Raw genomic sequence first — 6,530 nt, 5'->3', positions numbered from 1 at the left:
AGAGGTGCAAATGACAGACTCAAAAATTCCTTTGTAGAACTGTATCAGCAGCTCCTTGGGTAGTCTGAGCTTTCTTGAGTTGGCACAGGAAGAACATTCTTTGTTGTGCTTTTTTAATGACATTTTTTATGTTAGATGTCCATTTTAAATCTTGAGATATTATAGAACTTAGAAACCCGAAATTCTCTACTGTTGATACTGCATTGTCTAGTATTGTAAGAGGTTGTAGAATAGTAGGGTTTCTCCTAAAATCTACTATCATTTCTACAGTTTTGAGTGTGTTCAGTTCAAGATTTCTCCAGCCGCACCACAAGGCTAGTTGTTCAACCTCCTGTCTGTATGCAGATTTGTTGTTATATGTAAACATCTCAGGTAAAGGGTCATGTGAATTCCTCAGTGGCATTTTGACACTGCTGTATTGGCCATCCTTTGCCCCTGAGTTGGCAGATGTACATACAGACAAATAATCTTGGTGTTATCATTTCTCCCATAATCGAGGAGATTTTCCATCTAAAGCATCATTAGAATGGTGTTTCTTTCTCTGTCCAATTGTCCTTTACTAAACTGATTTTTTTTAAAAAAGAATAAATTGATAAAATATATAATCTAACAGGGATGGGGAGTATCATGTCTTTATAACATCATAATATAGTCAATCAACACTGTACAGAACTGGAATGGGAAGCATGAGCATTCAATAGACATTTGCAAAATGTGCCAGAAAGAGGATCTAATTTTTTTCAAAGTATAATTTCCATATGTTCTGTAAAATTAACTTGATTCATTTGCACTATAATTCAGAATGTCTTCTGTTCTCTACAGAATTGACTTCACATTTAAAGATTATATACTATTCCTTCATAGTTAATGTGGTCATGCTGCCTTAAAACATTTTTCTCTTACATGACTATGCAATTTGATTACTTGTTATATCAATTGCTCTACCAATGTAGCCACTGACATTTAATATTTTTCCCTTAACGTAGCATTTATTTTGGCTTTTTCCTAAATTATGGGGTGAACTGTAGTACTTGGGTGTACTGTACTGTGTTTGTCATTGTATAATGGAAACACAGGAAATCTTTTAGCCAGCTGCAAAATGTATGGGTTATAAAGTACATCACATACATGCTGGCAATGATCTTAAAAGTGTTTTTTTTTTCACTTTCTCCTTAGCACAATTCAATTAATCCATTTGTGTATTCTAGAAAGGAATAGAATCATTTGGTAACAGCCTAAGTAAACCCTCCAGAAGTGAGCGGGAATGCAACTCTTAGAATTTCCATCCAATTTGGGAATTACAGACTAAAATATCTGGAGGGCACCAAGTTGAGGACAGGTGCAAAAAATTAGAAGAAGTTAAAATGTCATACACATGTCTTACGAAAAAGCTTCTAACATCCTAAAGCTAATGGAGTCCTGTCCATTAGGATAAATCTCCATTTAAGGAACAGGGATTGTTATGTAAACTGAATAAATCAGGCCTGTGGATAGCTGCAGCCAGCCGCTGTTTGCAAATAGCTGCCCACACAGTTGACTAAATCAAAGGCACTTTTTTAAACCACAGATTGTTTCTCATCTAAAGGAGAAGGGTGCTGCTTAAGGCAACCTATACCACAAACTGGGAAACATAAAGGCTACTCAAGTGGAAATATATTTAATAGAATATGTCTTCATCTCTGAAAAATATATTGCTACAGCCTGCCTGAAACAGTGCAAAAAACATTTTTTGGAGTTTGCAAAGTGACTTTGCTGTGGATGTAGCTATCCATTTTCTGTCCCAGTTTCTGACTGACAATTAAAATGGATTAAATCAGAAGAGGGAGCTCTCACTGCATCATTCGAGGAAAAGGAGAGGAAAGAGAATTAACATGCCAACATGCCTTGTGATAATGTTTAAAAAAATAAATAAATATTTGTACTTGTATATACTTTTTAAGTACTTTTTTTTTTTTGAAGAACATACTGTTGGAAGGAAAAGAGGCAAGACTTTGCACTCCATGTGACCTGAACAAGCTGCTATGCCTAGCCAACTCATCCACTGAGACACTGGCAGACAGTGCTGTGGGCAAATACTTGAGCAATTTTAAGGGAAACCGTATTTCAAAGGAAGACAATTTCACAAATTTCTAAAGCCACTTTGGAAATCATGTATCCATCATCCTTTGTAGCTTTGAGAGCATTGACAATGCTGTTACTGATATTGTTAGTGAAATATTAAATTCTATTATACATTTTTAAAAAGTATTTACACAGGCTTTATTATATTTTTTAATAATAGGAATATATGTAACAATAGTTATTATCATGAGCATCAATTATAGGACTGATCTGCATAATTTGCTGTACAATATGCAATTTCGGTACAATTTATGGGAATAAATGTATGGCATTATACATTTTTCTTTAATTGCCATCCGTATCTCAGGAAGCATTACTTATCTAAGAAGACTTCTTTCAAAATAGTTGACATAATAATTTAGCAAATAATTTCAACTCTATTGGAATTAATACTAAATTTTAAAATTAAATATACTATTTTTTTAAAGAGGGAAATAATAGGATATTTGCTTTTCTTCTACAGCAAATAAAAATGTTCTTTATCCCTTCATTCCTCTTAACATACTGTTTTAGGCTTGCCTCTACATCTCATAATGCACTCTTGAATATCATGTCCCAGCACCATTCTTTTATTCTCAGATTCAACACAAGTCTCTCTCTCTCTCTCTCTCTCTCTCTCTCTCTCTCTCTCACACACACACACACACACACACACACACACACACACACGTGTGTGTGTGTGTGTGTGTGTACACTTGTATACATAATGTACTCAATTAGTGGTATCCTTAGAGAAACAAATTATGCATGTCCTTGTAAATTAAGCTTGATGAATTGTCAGCATGAGATTGATAGACCAAAAATAGAACATAAAACATAGAATCATAGGGCTGAAAGAGACCCTGGAGTTCTTATAGCTCAGTCCCCTGCTCAAGGCAGGAGCCTTATACCATCCTACTCAAATGCTTGTCCAGTCTGTTTTTGAAAACCTCCAGTGATGGAGCACCACAAGCTATTCTATTGATTAATTGTTCTCATTGTCATAATTTTTTCCTTACTTCTAGATTAGAGCTGTCTTTAACAAGCTTCCAGTACCTTATGGAATAAATCAATTTCCATGTGTTTGTGACTTCCCCTCAAGTACTAGAAGACAGTTATCATGTCTCCCTAACCCTTTTCTTTGTTAAGCTAGACATACCTAGCTCTCTCAACCATTTATCATGTGATTTTGACCCTTTACCATCTTTGTTGTTCTTCTCTGCATACTTTCTATAGTCCCAACATCCTTTTTATATTGGATGTAATATTCCCAGCTGTGGTCTCACTAGTGCTGTATAAAGTGGTACTATCACTTCTTGTGATCTTAATGCTATCCCTTTGTTGATGCAGCCAAGGACTGCATTGGCTTTTTTTGGCAGCTGCAGCACTTTATTGACTAATACTTAAGCAGTGATGCACTAGGACATGTAGATCTCTCTCACAGTTACTACTATGTATCACCTATTATGTATCTATGCATTCAGTTTTTCCTACCTAAATGCAAGAATTTACTTTTCTCAACACTGAACTGCATCTTGTTAAATAGGATTCAGTGTTCAAGCTTCTCAAGTTCCTTCTGGATCCTGAGCCTACCTTTCAAAATATTAGCAATTCTCCCACCTCCAGCTTGGTATCATCTACAATTTGAAGAATTATCCTTCTATTCCCTCATCTAAATCATTTATAAAGATGTTGAAGAGTACTGGACCCAAGATAGAACCTTGAGGTACCCCGCAGCATGCTTCACTCTATGTTGATGTAATTCCATTGAAGACTTCATGCTGGGTGCAACTGGTCAGCCAATTGCGAATCGATCTGGTGATGGTGCTGTCTATTTTGCATTTTTTCTATCTTACCAAGAAGCAGGCTATGTTTCAATTTGTCAAATGCCTTACTGAAGTCCAAGTGTACTATGACCACAGCATTTCTTTGGACCAGTAATCTAGTCACTTTATCAAGAAAGGCAATGAGATTTGTCTGGCACAATCCATTTTAATACAGAAAATCATTAATTTCACACGTAGATTTATTTTTTTATTTCTTGTAAGTTAAAGATTTGGCCTGACAAATATTTTTATTGCTTTACTTGCAGAAAAAAAAGAAATTTCTCACATGAAAAAATGCAGCCTGACCATGTTGTTGTTTAAAAGAAAAAAGCCTACAAGGACATGTCACTGAAGTCGCCAACTCAAGTAAACTTGATTTGATTTGAATACCTAGCCAATCTAAATAAAAAGGGATTCTTGCTAAAGCTCTCTTGTTTTTTTAACTGTTTATCAATCCTATTAATGCTGTTTTGAAGATCAAATTAGTCAATATGTGGTGAAGTTGTTAGACATTTTCTCCCTATTCCATTTAATCAGCATACACTTCTTACCATCTGTCACTAATTCTATAGAAAAGTTAAAAATAAATTCAGCAGATCTTTGAGGAAGGTATGAATCAGAGAACGTGCATGTATTACATATTTGTTAGTTTAGGAACAGCTAATAATAAAGTGAATGGGCTTGAATTATAGAATGATTTCAATGAATATTGAAAGATTAATTATTATTAATTATCAAGATTAATTATTGAATGCAGGAAAGTGGTATATTAAAGAAGTAAAGCAAAGGTAAGAATAAATGGAATGTTTAGAGAAAGCTTCAACACTGAGCAGCAAGGCAAGGTATGCAACATCCCTTGATTGTTCAGTGTAGCTATGTTTCTTTTTCTTACTTCTTGCACTAATTTTTTTGGCTTACTATTTCTTACTCATTTTCTGAATTTTGCCTAACATTGTTTACTCCAAATGGAAATAGCATGATGGGTCTGTATGTGTAATTGAAAAGAGCAAGCAAATACATGTGCCATCATCAATAACAATAATAGTTTAGCTGCCTATATGTTCTTTTCTGTCATGAGGTTACTAACAATGGGAGGAAAATAAGGGATAGGGAAAATTAAATATCGTCTGACCCACTGTTTATCTCCTGCTCAGAATATCCAGATGAAGTTGCTAATTATTTTCTTTAAAAATTGGGTTTTTTTGTTGTTTTTTTTTACTAAATCTGCCTTATCATGTATCAGTTTTAACTGAACAATTTGTTTTCCAGGTACAGAAGTATGGGGAAGGATGGACATTTGGAAGGTAGTTCAGTGGCAGTATGTAGTACCATGGTCCTTTAAGCACCAGTGATAGCTGCCGATGTGCAGGCTGCTCAAGCAAACCCACGAAATGCTGGGGGTGTAAGATAGAAAAGGTGACACATCACAGTAAGTGAGTGGGTAGCAAAATGTCAGATACCCTGCCAAGATAAATCAGAAGGGCACCAGTTAGGTCAAGGTCACATTGTTGGAGGGAAAAAACATAAGGAAAGTATGAAAGATTTCATAAATATGTACTCTAGTTCAAGGAACATAGCCTTCTTTCTCCCTCTCACCCCACCTTGCTGCTGTGCATAGTCAATCCATCCACAGATTAGTCATTTAATCCAATCTTTTGATGGAGCATTTTATTACAATTTTTTTTTAAAAAGGATTACTTCACTCACTCTGACCTTGAATTTGGTATAGATATCTTGTATGCACCTGTTGTTTATCTCTGCTCCCTGTCCACAGATTGAAGCAGGAAATACGGAATGCAATACAATCTAGAAGATACTTCCTTTTTCTTCTTTTGAATGAAGAGAAAATGTTTATTTACATCATAGCTCTGAATTCTTTATTACTGACAGAACACAACACTAATTGCAAATTGCAGACTCACATTAAAGGCAGAGAACTTCAGACTGGACACTAATTCAGGCAACAATAATCAGCTATTACATCTTGAAAGTATTGTGATAGGTGAAATGGTTTCTTATGTCTACACATGACAAATAATGTGATAATTGGCAGGCATATATAATTTTCAAATCTTAAATTAATAATATGCCTACATCAAAGCTTTGATGATTCAGGCACGGCATCTAAAATGTTTAATAACTGAAGAGCTGAAAGGAACAGGGCAGTGAATCAAAGTTGGCCAACCATGTTACTATACGGGCAGAGTTGGGCCTTTCAGAGTTTTCCCCTGAGTTTTGGGGTTGTTGAGAAGTTTTCTGTTTAAGTTATATCTATTTTAAGGCTTTCACTACTGATTTCAAGTAATTTATTCCTCACGAAAAAGGTATCACTAATTTTCAGCAATAGTGATTAGAAATGGAGGCAGACTCTAGGAGCTAACAGAATTTTAGAAAGAGCTAATAAACTACATGCAGCCACAAAGCCACCAATTGACAATGTACAACCTACATGCTCTTGCTAATCAATACAATAAACAAAATAGACTGGAATTATTGCAGGCAATTCCTTGCAAGTTGTCTTGGGTTGTTGTTTAAGTTACCTAGAGTTGCATTAGTGAAATGAGTGACCATCTAAATTGTTTAAATGAATACTATATAAGTCTG

Source organism: Crotalus tigris, unplaced genomic scaffold (genome assembly GCF_016545835.1).
Source record: "Crotalus tigris isolate CLP2741 ecotype Arizona unplaced genomic scaffold, ASM1654583v1 scf7180000017785.2122318, whole genome shotgun sequence".
Lineage (NCBI taxonomy): Eukaryota > Metazoa > Chordata > Lepidosauria > Squamata > Viperidae > Crotalus > Crotalus tigris.
Note: the sequence above shows the minus strand (reverse complement) of the source record.